The following is a 12,674-nucleotide window of genomic DNA, read 5'->3' on the forward strand; positions in this document are numbered from 1 at the left end:
GTCCGTCGTGAGACACGGTTGCTGTATAAGTGAAGGGATACGATCTCTAACTCGGTGACTCCAAAAAAAAAAAAAAAAAAAAGGAAGAGCCCGGAAAATTGACAACAAAAAACATGATTATCATAATCTTTAGAAACTTCTATGAGGTTTTATGTAAGTCACTTTTATCCAAAAAAAATCTGTTTGTGCTATATACTGTATTTGTGTAGCTAATTTGTAAGATTCATTTTCAGATTTTGTAAATTGTTTCAATGGTTTCATTCTTTTGTTTTTGCATTTGAATTAAAATGGACTTGACCTGACTTGAGAGGATTCAGATGTTCATTTACAATGTTTTCTGAGGTTTTATTTTGAATTTTAATAGATGAATTACCAAAAGTACCATGAGTATGAAGCTGCACTTGAACCAAGTGGGAAAATGTGTCCTCTGCATTTGACCATAACTATATGGAGCATGTGATAGCTATGCCAGGCAGGGGACTGACTCCAATTCTGAGATGCCTCGGTTAGGATCAATGACAGGAGTATCTGACACGTAACATCCACACCATGCATGTTGTTTTAGGATAGTAGAATATATTAATTATGTTTTTGCTTAAACAACAATAAAAAGGGTACACAGTTGGTCTCCCACCATGTGCACTGTCATCAGCACAAAATATGTATGATAAACGATAAAATTCACCATCCCCCCTGATTTTTTTTTTTACAACTCGACTACTGAAGCTATGGAAATCGAATTATTGTGTTAGTCTGACTAAAACCAAACCTTTAAAGTGTATACAAGTAAACATTTTAGTGCGACTGAAGTCATACTAAATCAAATTCTCGTAGTTTCGACTACTGTCCACATCACCTAGATAATGCGATTGGAAGTGTACGTTCAATCGTACTCAAACTGGCATAGGTGCACATGCTCCAGCCCCCCCGGCCCGGACATAACAGAAGAAGTACTGAGCATAGCTGGGGCTGTGTTGTTGGCGCTCTCTAGCACTATACGGCGGTGTTGTCTGCCTTCACGTTACACCATAGCCACAAGGAATAGCGTGCATCTTGTTTGTAAAACAGATTTTAAAAATAAACGTACAACACATACGAAATGTGCAGACCTGTAAAGCTGTCCAATTTACCGCTCAGCTAAAGGGTGCTTTTCCACCGCACCGGATACCGTACTTTTGATACTTCAAGAAGGTACCAAATGTACAGTATATACTTCCTGTACTGGGTGTTGGTTTGCCACTGCCATAAAAACTTGGACTGGTGCTGAATGATATCTGGGTTTTTGTACTAAATTCGATGAATCGCTGAGTAGGATTGGACGATATGCGATACTAATACCAACATCACATGTTATGCACATGTAATTCTTACACCGCTGGTCAGCTAGACTAATTAAGATCAAGTTTTTTCTTACCTTCAGTTTGGTACGAATATTATAGCGCAGGGAGCTTGTCTCGCCAAAACATGATTACTGTGTCATAGGGGGGAAAAAAGTTTGGCAATTTTAATGATTATTCCTTTTCAAGATTGTCTAGTATGTTTCAAAATCAGTTTAAAGTTTACCTCCGCTGCTTTCGCATGAACGCTGCATGCGTTCTCCGAGACAATTATAATCATTTTCATCCTTGCTGTTTAAATCACTCCTAGATGGGTTCTTGAGAAATTTATGTTGAACTCCCTTTTGTTTCATAAATACTCCAGAATTTATTACAACAAAATTGCACTGCAATTTAAAAACATTTCCAATTCCGTGATGTCGTAGTGTATTATACAAAATACTTTATTTCTTGCTATGCTATCCTAATCTTGTTCTATCTGCTCTTCCTATCAAATCGCAATTAAAGCTTGTCACTTCTCTTGTCCACGCACCCATTGTTATTCATTCAAAATTTTTCCACGTCTGTGACGTAATAGGTCAACCGGAAAAAGCCCAATACTAACAAGCCAAAAGGAAACATACCGCCACATATCATAGCCGAGTCGGACATACTTTGGTCAATAAATCAATTCCCTTCCCATGCATGTATATTGGGACAAGCCCAATTAAATGCCGTAGTCGAGCTATAACTGTGCATGTAAAGGTACTGACTACCACAGTCACTGACCCCATCTAAATACCCCATTTGACTTGCTCTCACCCAGTCCTCTGCTTCTTACACATGACAGGTACAAATGTGCACAACTGATTCTAGTAGAGAGATGAGCTCAATTACATAAAAGAATAAAAAAAGACAGCCATCAAATTACTGTTACTCTACAAGTATGTATGGAAAGGGCAGTATTTTCATAATTACCACATGGTTAGATTTGCAGTAAGCATGCACTTCACTGGTTGTGTGGTGGGGCAGGGGCAAGGTGAGGCTCAGCTTCTTCTTTCAAAGCAATACTAAATTTACACTCATCACACTAAGTCTCCCACAATGGTGAGCGATCAAAGCATTGGTGCAGGTATGTATCATCTCCACTGAATCTCTACTGCCCTTAATGGTCACACAATTTCCACATTTGTGATATGCTCTGTAAGCATTTTAAGGAACAAACTCTTAATGTAACACTTTGGGCTAAACTTCAGGTAAGGCTCAAGGCAAACACTAGATGCATCTCTGTATGTATGTGGGGGCCCAAACACTGCCATCAGTGATCACAACTCATGGACCTCACTCACCAAAACCTTCCTTTCACTTTTCCTTCACTCAGTATTTACATTCATATAATTATTAATCAGTTTGTCACTGATGAATCAGTCATAAAATTTAAGGAAGTATCTCCGTCTATCTACAACCATATATTATGATGTGCAGTGTCAACGAGGAAGTAATATTTTAACATGTTGCACCCAACAGTGCACCATATCTGACCTCCACTAAACTGACCATGCATAACTGTACCTGATGTTGGTAAAAAATATTTTCAATCGCATTATGCCTGCATATGACAAACAGCAGCTTGTCGCTTGCTGCTCATTGATTTCATATAATACAAGAAGACAGACACAAATACAGCCCAAAACATCAGGACCAAGATCATAAATTTTTCCTTAATATATAGCATTATAAAAAAAAAAAATTAAAACCTGCTTCATACTGGTCAAATACATTGGTGAAATATAGTAAATCAATAGATTTTACCTTGTCTTTTTACATTTGTGTTAGACCTGATGCTGTAAATACTGGTCAAAAGTTTGAAATGTGATATTGGTCACAGCACTGATTTGTTCAATTCATTGATTTAATTCAATGAGTGATTCATTGTTCAGTTCCTTCAGTTTGTTCAATGAGTCAACATTCACTTAGTTCAACGGGTGAAAGATATATTGTTGAAAAATGAGATCAGTGAATTAGATCATATTGTTCCTCAGTGAAATATCTCTTTCACTACCTTCTGGTGCAATGATATACAGATGTCTGAATGAGTTGACATAGCCATTTTAATTAATTTTAAATGTATAGTGTACAACTATGCATACTTATAAATGTTTATATATAAATTATAAATGTTATTGTATCATCAATATTAATAAACTACTGTACACTGTAGCATTAGACTGAAGCTACTGAAGTTCAGTTTTACATAAATGAGTGACTTTGTTGACAAATAAGCTCTTTTCAGACAATGTTTCTTGCCATGGATTCAACAGGAACCATGGAAATCCACAAGGCTCTACTGCTCTAGCTAGTGCACTCTGAAACGGTGCTTGTATAAAACCTCTCCCTCAAAAATAACTACATGTTACACGCTGCACTATTATGACCAACAAACAAGACAAGAGAAATATAACAGAGCAAGAAAACAAGTATACCAAGTATCATTCACAATTTCCCTCCCAGCATGCTTTGCACTGCCCAGTAGGAAGTGCCAGACACACTCTCTCCTCCCACCACGTGCATCTTACACTTGTCAGGATCGGTCCCTGTCTTGTCCTGTTCTATCCATTGTTTCCCTGTTCTGTCAGCGGGTGTCGCTGGTCATCCCGTTCTTTTCTGTTTTCAGTATCTATCACAGTCCATAGTGTGGGTTGCTGTGTGGTTGAATGAGCTGTGTGTGTGGCTGAGAGTCATGCTCCCTAACCATCATGGGTTCAAGGCTGGCTAGAGACCAGCCTCAATTATTGCTGGACATTTTGTTTTCTGCCCCAGAACTCTGTTATTCCCCATGTTGTTTCAGTATTGGTCATTGTCTAGGTGGCTTTGTTCTTGTTATCCCTTCTTGATTCTAGTTTTGTAGTAATATTCTGTATCCCAGTTCCTAGTATCTCCTAATGTTTGTGTCCTTAGTGTTTAGTGATTCTGACCCTCGTCTGTGACTAATTCCTAATCCCTAGTGTTTGGTTAATCATCAAAAGCCCACACCTGTTTCTTGTATAGCCATTGTGACTTGTGTGTGTAAACGTGCTTAGCCTTGCCTGGTTCTTTAGTTGGTTATTGTATGTGGTTATATGTACTGCCTTGCCTTTCATTGCTGCGGTTTCCTTGCCTGTGCTCCGAATGTGTTTGGTGTTTTTTCCTTGTGTTTAGCTATTGTTAGGTTTTGTTTTACATTTTATTTCAAGTCTTCGAGTTTCATTTATAATAAAGTTCCCCTTGTGTCCATTAGCCACACCATGGATCGTCCTTCCATCAAGCTGCACCATAAAAATACTGGTCTGGTGCCAAACATGAAATACAGGGCAAAAATGACACAATATATGGAGAAAGATTTCACAGGACATATATTTGTAAAGAATACAATCAAAGTTACAGATTAACAGAAGAAAACAAGACGGACAGCTCACACTGCACAAGATGTCTTAATATGAAAAATAATATTAAGATAATAAATAACATCAGAGTACCATGTGCAAAAAATGGCTACAGTGCACAGAAAACCAGTATGCAGGGAACAACGTGCATGTTTTGCACTGATGCAAAACAGAACGAGTACTGTTAAATGTACCCAACATCACATTGCTTTATGGGTAAAATGGGGTTCTCCTTGTCTTAACATCCAACTACCTACAGAGATCCCTAGGATCTGATCCTCAAAATTGCACCCATATTCTCTATGGAGTTCCACAGGGATTCCAAAGCCCACAGACATGCCTCCCAAAAGACAGCAGAATGATGCCTGCTTTCCGATTGAAGATGGCATAGTTTTCTGGCCACTTTGGAAAAAAAAATAAAATGCTACTAAAACCAGTTCCGCTGCTCGGCCTCTGAAAATGGCCCTAGCACATGCACGTATACCCTCTCTGTCGATGTTCCCACCTGGAGCTGCTGCAGGAGGGCATGCAGTTGTCCTGTGGGCTATTTCCTGGCTGTAGAGTCATCACACCTCCTGCAAAAGGTCATGGTGGCACTGCCCTCAGGACCCCATCACACAGCACTTCTGGCACCACCACCTGCCAGTGCACACAGGTCCCCAGCTGAGTGTCAGGAGCAAGGCGGCATTGCCTCCTACAGAATCAAGTCCTGCTGCCCAAACAGCACCTTTGCCGATGGTGACTATGGAGCTGCCTCTTCACGACTCAGCTGTCGACCTTGGTGCTTCCAATGGATCACCGGATCCATGTCAGCGTTTGGTCCCTCAGTCATTGCAGCTCCTCCTGGGCCGCTACCTGCAATAGCAGGCCCTGGACCTGCACCGCCTCCCCATTCACTCATCCAGCCGTGCATAATATCTGCAGACGTACTGTAGTGGCACTGGGACATGACATCAGCATCACTCTGCAGTCAGACCCCTTATAGAACCTAAATCCATTAGGCGACCTGCCCACCCCCCAAAAAAAAACAAAAAAAAACGCAGAAGCCAGCAGAGGGAGGCGGCATTACAGGTGAGGGCGGAACTGTCACACAGCCGCCACCACTACTAACTGGAGTAATCATGGAGTAATCTCTGGGTGGCTCAGGGTCCTGCTGAAGTAGGCTACAATACGCTGTCTGTCCCCTTGTTCTGATAACACAGTACTAATGCCACTCTCACTGCCTTCTATGTCAAGAATGAAGGGCAGATCAAGGCTGAGAAAAGTCTCCAATAGGGCCTACCAGCACTTCACAATCACCATGCCAAAAGAATTGCTGCCCCTTCGCTGTCAATTGGTGGAGGGGAAGTACAATGCTGGCAGAAGACTGGATGAACTGATGGTAGTAAAGTGCAAGTTCAAGAGGCCTCTGCCATGCTTCTGGGTGCCAGCCAACCCTACACAACTTTGTCTGGGTTAGTTGACAAGCCATGCCGTTGCAGTATGTGTCAGAGCAGAACATTGTCCAAGTACACTACCTTGTACATAGGCAAGTCAACGTGGTGGGCTCATCACATTTTCATTAAACATTGGTGGCTGGAGTGTTGCTGAGGTTAAAGGGCATGACTATTAGCTGCCAAAGTGATGGAAAAAGTTTGGCCTTGGGCATCAGTTTCACCCTCTTCGGAAGTCCAGAGAACTGATTCACAATGAGCCAGCCGCACAGTCCAAGGTGTCATTGATGCACAGGACCAGGTACAAATCCTTTCAGGTCACCCCTTTCACCTCACGGTAGTCCATGCATAGCCTCAGGCAAACATCATTATCGGTCACCGGAACCACAGACAACATCCAAGGGCTGTTCCTGGGCTCAATTACTTCCTGCAACTGCCATCTTGGATTTAGCCTTTGACAAAGGCAGTCACCTGGGCTGCTGGCAAACAGGGTCTGCACTGTGTGTCACTAGTGCAGGTACATTTACTATTCACGGCTGCAAACCCAGGCAGCATGTTTCTCTCACACAGAGGAACAGGAATTGAATTATTTCCTTGTCTTAAAAACATGAATCTCACATTACGGTGTTAAGGTTTATGACAATTGCAAATGGGATAAAATAAATCAATAAATGCAAGGTCTCCTCCCTTTGCCAGTGTTCCGTTGTTATTGCCAAAAATTCAAGCTAAATAAGTACTGTATGTACAAAAATGAGTATTACAAGTTGGCAAGAGCGGTTGCATTTATTTTTCCTCAGGAAAAATATTGATACAAGATCAGATATTCCTAAAGATCAGTGTTCTCCCTGGAACGTGAGAAGGTTAATGGCTTGTGTTCTTGGCAAAACAAAACAAAAATTCAAGTCCAAATCCAAATTTTACAAATTACTATTGAAGCAACCTGTGAAATAGATTTTTTTGTTTTGCTGTTTATGATTCTAAATAACATTCATATGCTCTTTTCTGAAAAAAAACACCTTGTTATCTAAAAGATAACAGAGCTTATTTTTTAGAATAGAAGATTAGCATGCAAAAATATTCTGTGATTGGGAACTTTAGCATAATTCTGCTTTTATATAATTTTATGTTGTTAATTATGTGCCTTTTAGCAAGACAGAATACAGTATTCATAGTTATCAAGGCAATCATAAAATTCATCTTAGCTGTATTTTAGCTATCCATCTTCCATAACTGCTTCTCCAGTACACGGTCATAGTGAGCCTGAAGCCTATCACAGACAGTACAGTGCATAAGTCATGGACACCCGCCATGGGATGCAATCATGGGGTACATAGTCATAGGCAACTCATACACACCAATTCACCAAATCACATCTTTGGAGTACCCAGAAATCAGAGTACCCTGAAAATACTCATACAGGCACTCAACCAAGGTGCAAAGCCATAGTGCTCACCACTAATGGCGATTTCCACTGCCACCAAGAATTGAGCCATACCGCAAACTGTTTTCCGTTGTAAATTATCCGAGCCTTTCTAGCAGGGCTGAAAGCATGACCAAACCATGTTGGTTGCGTCACCACCATCTGATTGGTTGAAATGCATGGAGGTATCTGTGATCTGCGTTTATATGCATGAATTATCTGAAGGAAAAAAGGGCATATTCTGCATATTATTCATTATTAATAATAGCGCACAATGTACTGCTGCATTCCCGATACCTCGGAATTTGAAAATACCCAACCTCCTGCTTAAAAAGTACTATAGAACAGCGATCCACTGAGCCCACCCTTCTGCAGTGGAAAACCAAAGCAAGCTGGATCCGCGCTGTAACTTGTCTCTCTTTGCAGCACGGCTCGATTCCTGTAGGCCTATACCAGTGGAAAAACACCACAGCCCACCATGCTGCCCTGAATCAATATACAGTGGTACCTCGGTTCTCGAACTCACTAGAACTCGAATTTCTTGAAAGTCGAACAAACCAGTTTGACCTAGAACTCGATCTGAATATCAGAAGTAGAACCGTGAACGCTGACCTAATATAAATTGTACGTGCCAGGAAATAAGTCATATTACAATGCAATTCTTACTTGAATGCCTTCTTCACAGACTGGACGATTAACCAAATAAAGCAGTGCAACATTACAGTAACTAACAATAAATAAACCACTAACTTACGTGTACTATTAGAGCATTTACGTCATTTATTTAAACTTTATTTTACCAGGTAAATTAACTGAAAACCAGTTCTCACTGCTTTACATGTTATTCGGGAGAAATAGCAGATTACGCATTGGAACTGTCTGGGATACAAATGTCATGCGTGTAACTAAACTCTTCAACCAATAAGGGCAAAGGTGTGTCGTCACGGAGGCGTAACGAGGGGGCGTGGCACACGGAAGGAGCGGACGATTGGGGCAGGACAGGGGTAATGTTGGGATAAGATCTTTATCGTTTTGGAAGCCATTAAGAAAAAAATGCTCTTCTTGTTTTATCCTGTTATCCTTTTCATTTTGTGTTTAAATGCTTAAAAAAAGAAAAGAGGCATATTTAGGTGTAATTTTGGGGGGCCGGGAACCAATTAATTGGTTTTCCATTATTTCTTATGGGAAAAATTCGATCAGAACTTGAACTTTTTAGGATTTGTTCCGGAGTCCGGAACGGATTAAGTTCGAGAACCGAGGTACCACTGTATTTCATATTCAAAAAAACTACAGTGCATTTTATTGTAAGCCAAATATCTATTAACCATAAACAACAATTATAATTCAGACATACAGTACATGCAGTCACAATGAAATATACACACATTACTACATTTATACAGGGATTAAACTGATAGTGTTAGTGACAGACAGAGCCATGTGGTTGTATACTTACTCAACAACCCACTCAAATTGCACCGAGACCATGTATCTATCTTGGCTCCAACATTGCCCCCAATTATGTTAATGTGTCCATCAAATAACCAAGAAGAACTACAGTAACAGATATTGGGGAACAACAAATGAATAATTTACATATAACCGAAAGCTTACATAAGGAGTGTCACAGCAGAGAGGATGTATCACGTAAGCAAACACCATGGCAATATCTTTTCCATAGATATTGTATTACTCCATTACCCTTGATGCAGTAATAGTGATGGGTGAGCAAAAGTTCCCTGTATTTTCATCGGAAGCTTTGCGAGTGCTTCCCCAATCTGGGAATCCTGCACCATTCTATTGTCCTGCAGAACCTACCAGCAATTCTTCATTATCATAATTAACAAAATCTGTCACCATTTTTTCTTTTTATTCCAGGGGAGTGGTGGGGGGATTTGGGGTGGGCGATATAAACAATATATCGTTTTATCTTCATATAAAATGTAAACCATATGAAAATGAGAAACATTGATAAACTGCCAATAAGGAACATTGCTTGATAGCATACATCAGCATACATCAGCCTATTACAGAAGCAAACACAATTCCAACCAATCATACAGTAGTCCTAACAACGGACACCCTATTCTCAACAAACGCACATTAATCGTTTGAGTTTGCAATGAATGCTGAATACTACTGTTGTTAATATACATGAGTCATGGGAGAGAATTGCACTCACTCAGAGGAATATTCCGATGGTGAAGAATGTGACAGCTCAAAAGCTATGATATTGGGGGGAAAAAGGTACAAAGGCAGTTGTGGTGTGGAGGTACTTTGGCAATTTAAAGTCCAACACGCAACAGAGTGATGGCAACTAAAACTGGAAATACTACAAACTTATTTCACCACTGAAAGCATTGCCATCCGGTAGAAGGCACAGCATGCAAGCGCTTACAGTCAAAGATACCAGCAGTCTGCCTTTCTTGGATGCCATCATCCCACCCCACCTCCAGGTCCCAGAAGATAAGATTTGCCAAGTGTTGGGGGGAGTTGTGTATTGGTTCAAGATGGGACACAACACTTTATTTTTTAATATGGATGATCTCGTAAAATATAGGACTGGTAGCAGCTCTACCAGCAATGTCAGACCCGGTCCCTGGTACAAGAAGTGAGGCAGTCAGAGAAAAATCCAGCAACAAACCATACTGTCTGCGCTTTCCAATGTTACACACTGGGACAAAATATTTTTTGTGTGATTTATTAGAATTAAATTTCAGTCTGCAGTACATTTTTCATGTCCTGAGTCTGTTTAAGAGGAATGCTAATGGAATTTTAAGCAAAAATGGAGCACTGAATCAAAGAATAACTTAAATTAAATAGTAGTAATTATGGTTGATATGAAAAAAATTATTGCTACAAAATATTTTGCCATATCACACTGCCCTACGGTAGCCTTTCCCAAACACCACAAGACACACAGTAACAGATGTAGCAGAGTTCAAATTCAGTTAAACCCCATCTCCTTAATTCTGCTGGGTTCAGTTCCAGCATTACAATTCATCTTCATCTACAGCGGTATGGCCATATACCTCCAGGGCCCATTTGTCATTCGCAGGCCCATGCACACGGGAATTGTGTCTTCTCTGGGTATTCTGCTTGTCTCCCACAGCTCATGGAGTTTTAGGTGGGTAGGTATCATCCAATCATCCATTCTACAGGACAGAATATACCCTGAGACAGACCAGTTTCCCCTCCAGGGTGTCCGAAGACAGACTCTAGACCAGGGGTTACCAACCTTTTTGAAACTGAGAGCTACTTCACAGGTACTGAGCCATACGAAGGGCTACCAGTTTGACACACTCTTCTTAAATCATCTATAATAAATGTTTTAAATGCTTTTTTTTTAGATATTGTCATTTTCAAATCTATATAAATGCAAATGTGATTAAAGAAGAATAGCAACAAGATAAAATTTAATTTTAGACGCTGCTCAATGGTGAGTTGTGCTATTTTTAGAACAGGTCCGCGGGCTACTCATGTGGTGACCCCTGCTCTAGACTAACCAAGGCCCTGCATTGGATAGCCACATATGGAAGATAATTTGTGTAACCAAGATGAGTAAATAGGAAAGAGGTATTTGCCAAGAAAACTTTAAACAGATACTTTGAATTCAACTATAAATAAGCAATGCTTAAAGGAGGGGCTGTTAAGCATGTCTTGAAAGTAATTTACTTTTTTAATTGAGTAACATGAAAAATGAGCATTTCTATTTTATTTTGAATACTTATATTAGATGGAAATAGTATTTCTCTATTTGAATGTCAATCACAGTGCAATTTTTCTTTTACTGAAGTTAAAGGTAAAAAACCACTTCCACTTTAAGAACACTCACCAATCACACAAGGATGTAAGACTTAAAAGAGGAGTTTAGGGTCCTTCTTCACAGCTCCTCGGCATATTCAATGCTGTCAGTGACCCCCCCCCCCCCGTACCTTTTGCAGGTATGACTCCTTTGACAGCTCATGCCAGAAACACTTTGCCACATGCTTCAGGGAGGGGGGGAAGGAGCTCAGCTGCTCTGACACGGTGCACGTAGTCGGTGTCAAAACCACCGACCAGCTGGCCTCGAGGCCGCCACGCTCTGGGAGTTTAGCGGACGCACCAGGTCGAAGAGGAGGATGTCTAAACAGGGAGGCACAGGCCATGTCGGCTGGCGTCTCCTTGTCAGCCCCCTCCCCCTCCCAACCCAACTGACAAAGGAAAGTGTGCTGGAGAAAGGCCTAAAAAGCTGTCCTCTCTCTCCCTCCATGTCTCGTCCCACCCCCCAATCCACCCAGTTACCACGTCACAGGCCTGCAGATCAATGCTGCACTCGGTGCTGTGCTCCAACACAACACAGAAGAGTAATTGTACATCAACAAGAGAATTAAAGGGGGCAGGGAGTGGGTCTGGGTGAGCACAATGGCAAGACAAGACGTGGCCTGATCCAGGGCCAGCCCCCGCCTTTTTGTGTGTCATCTCTCCCCCCAACCCAAGCTCTTTAGCAAATGAAGACAAGGTGAGTAGAGGGTGTCTGCCTCTGGGCCGTGATCCAACTGGCCCACAGCAGGGGCAGGAACTGGACTCTGCCGTCAAAAAGAAGAGGCTTGAAAGGAGGAAGCGCGCATTCAGAGCGACAGCCCCCACAAGGAGACAATGTGGAGCATTTTCTGCTCTGTCCCCCATCACTCCCCACCCCAGTTGGCCATCCTCTACTTTAATCCAAGCAGTAGGGGTTGCTTCAATAACAGCTCTGTTTTTGGGGGGGGGGGGGTTCCCTCTGAACGCAGTCTGAAAACCACAGCTAGCTCACACTGGGAGGTGGTCACGCAAAGGGCAAATATCAATGGTCAAGCAGCACATTAAAAGACAGCCAAGTACACATTCTGGAAAACAAAATAAACATTTATACAACAGAGTCAGGAGATCAGATGAGGCATGGTTCCTTTGTGACCTTTAAAGCAACCCTGTTAACTTTCGCAAAGCCATTCCCATCTCAATACGGGTAAAACACACCTCCGGCTGCGGCCACAGGACGTCTTCCAGAAGAAGACAAGACAAGACAAGATCAGATCAGATAAGATAAGATAAGATAAGATAA

At 41.3% G+C, this 12,674-nt stretch overlaps 1 protein-coding gene across 3 annotated transcripts in view; it reads right to left on the reverse strand.

The window, feature by feature from the left end:
* Positions 1 to 12,674, reverse strand: part of LOC111857809 (transmembrane protein 132C) — a 200,220-nt gene that overhangs the window by 154,791 nt on the left and 32,755 nt on the right. The window contains exons 1-2 of one of the 3 annotated variants that reach the window (XM_072709118.1): positions 1,564 to 1,602; positions 1,415 to 1,471 (exon numbers count right to left, since the gene is read on the reverse strand). The exons of the other annotated variants lie outside the window; for them this stretch is intronic. The gene's annotated coding sequence lies outside the window, so the exon portion shown is untranslated. Of the gene's footprint in view, positions 1 to 1,414; positions 1,472 to 1,563; positions 1,603 to 12,674 lie in introns of those variants that run through there. 3 annotated transcript variants of the gene reach the window in all.

Source organism: Paramormyrops kingsleyae, chromosome 2 (genome assembly GCF_048594095.1).
Source record: "Paramormyrops kingsleyae isolate MSU_618 chromosome 2, PKINGS_0.4, whole genome shotgun sequence".
Classification (NCBI taxonomy): Eukaryota; Metazoa; Chordata; class Actinopteri; order Osteoglossiformes; family Mormyridae; genus Paramormyrops; species Paramormyrops kingsleyae.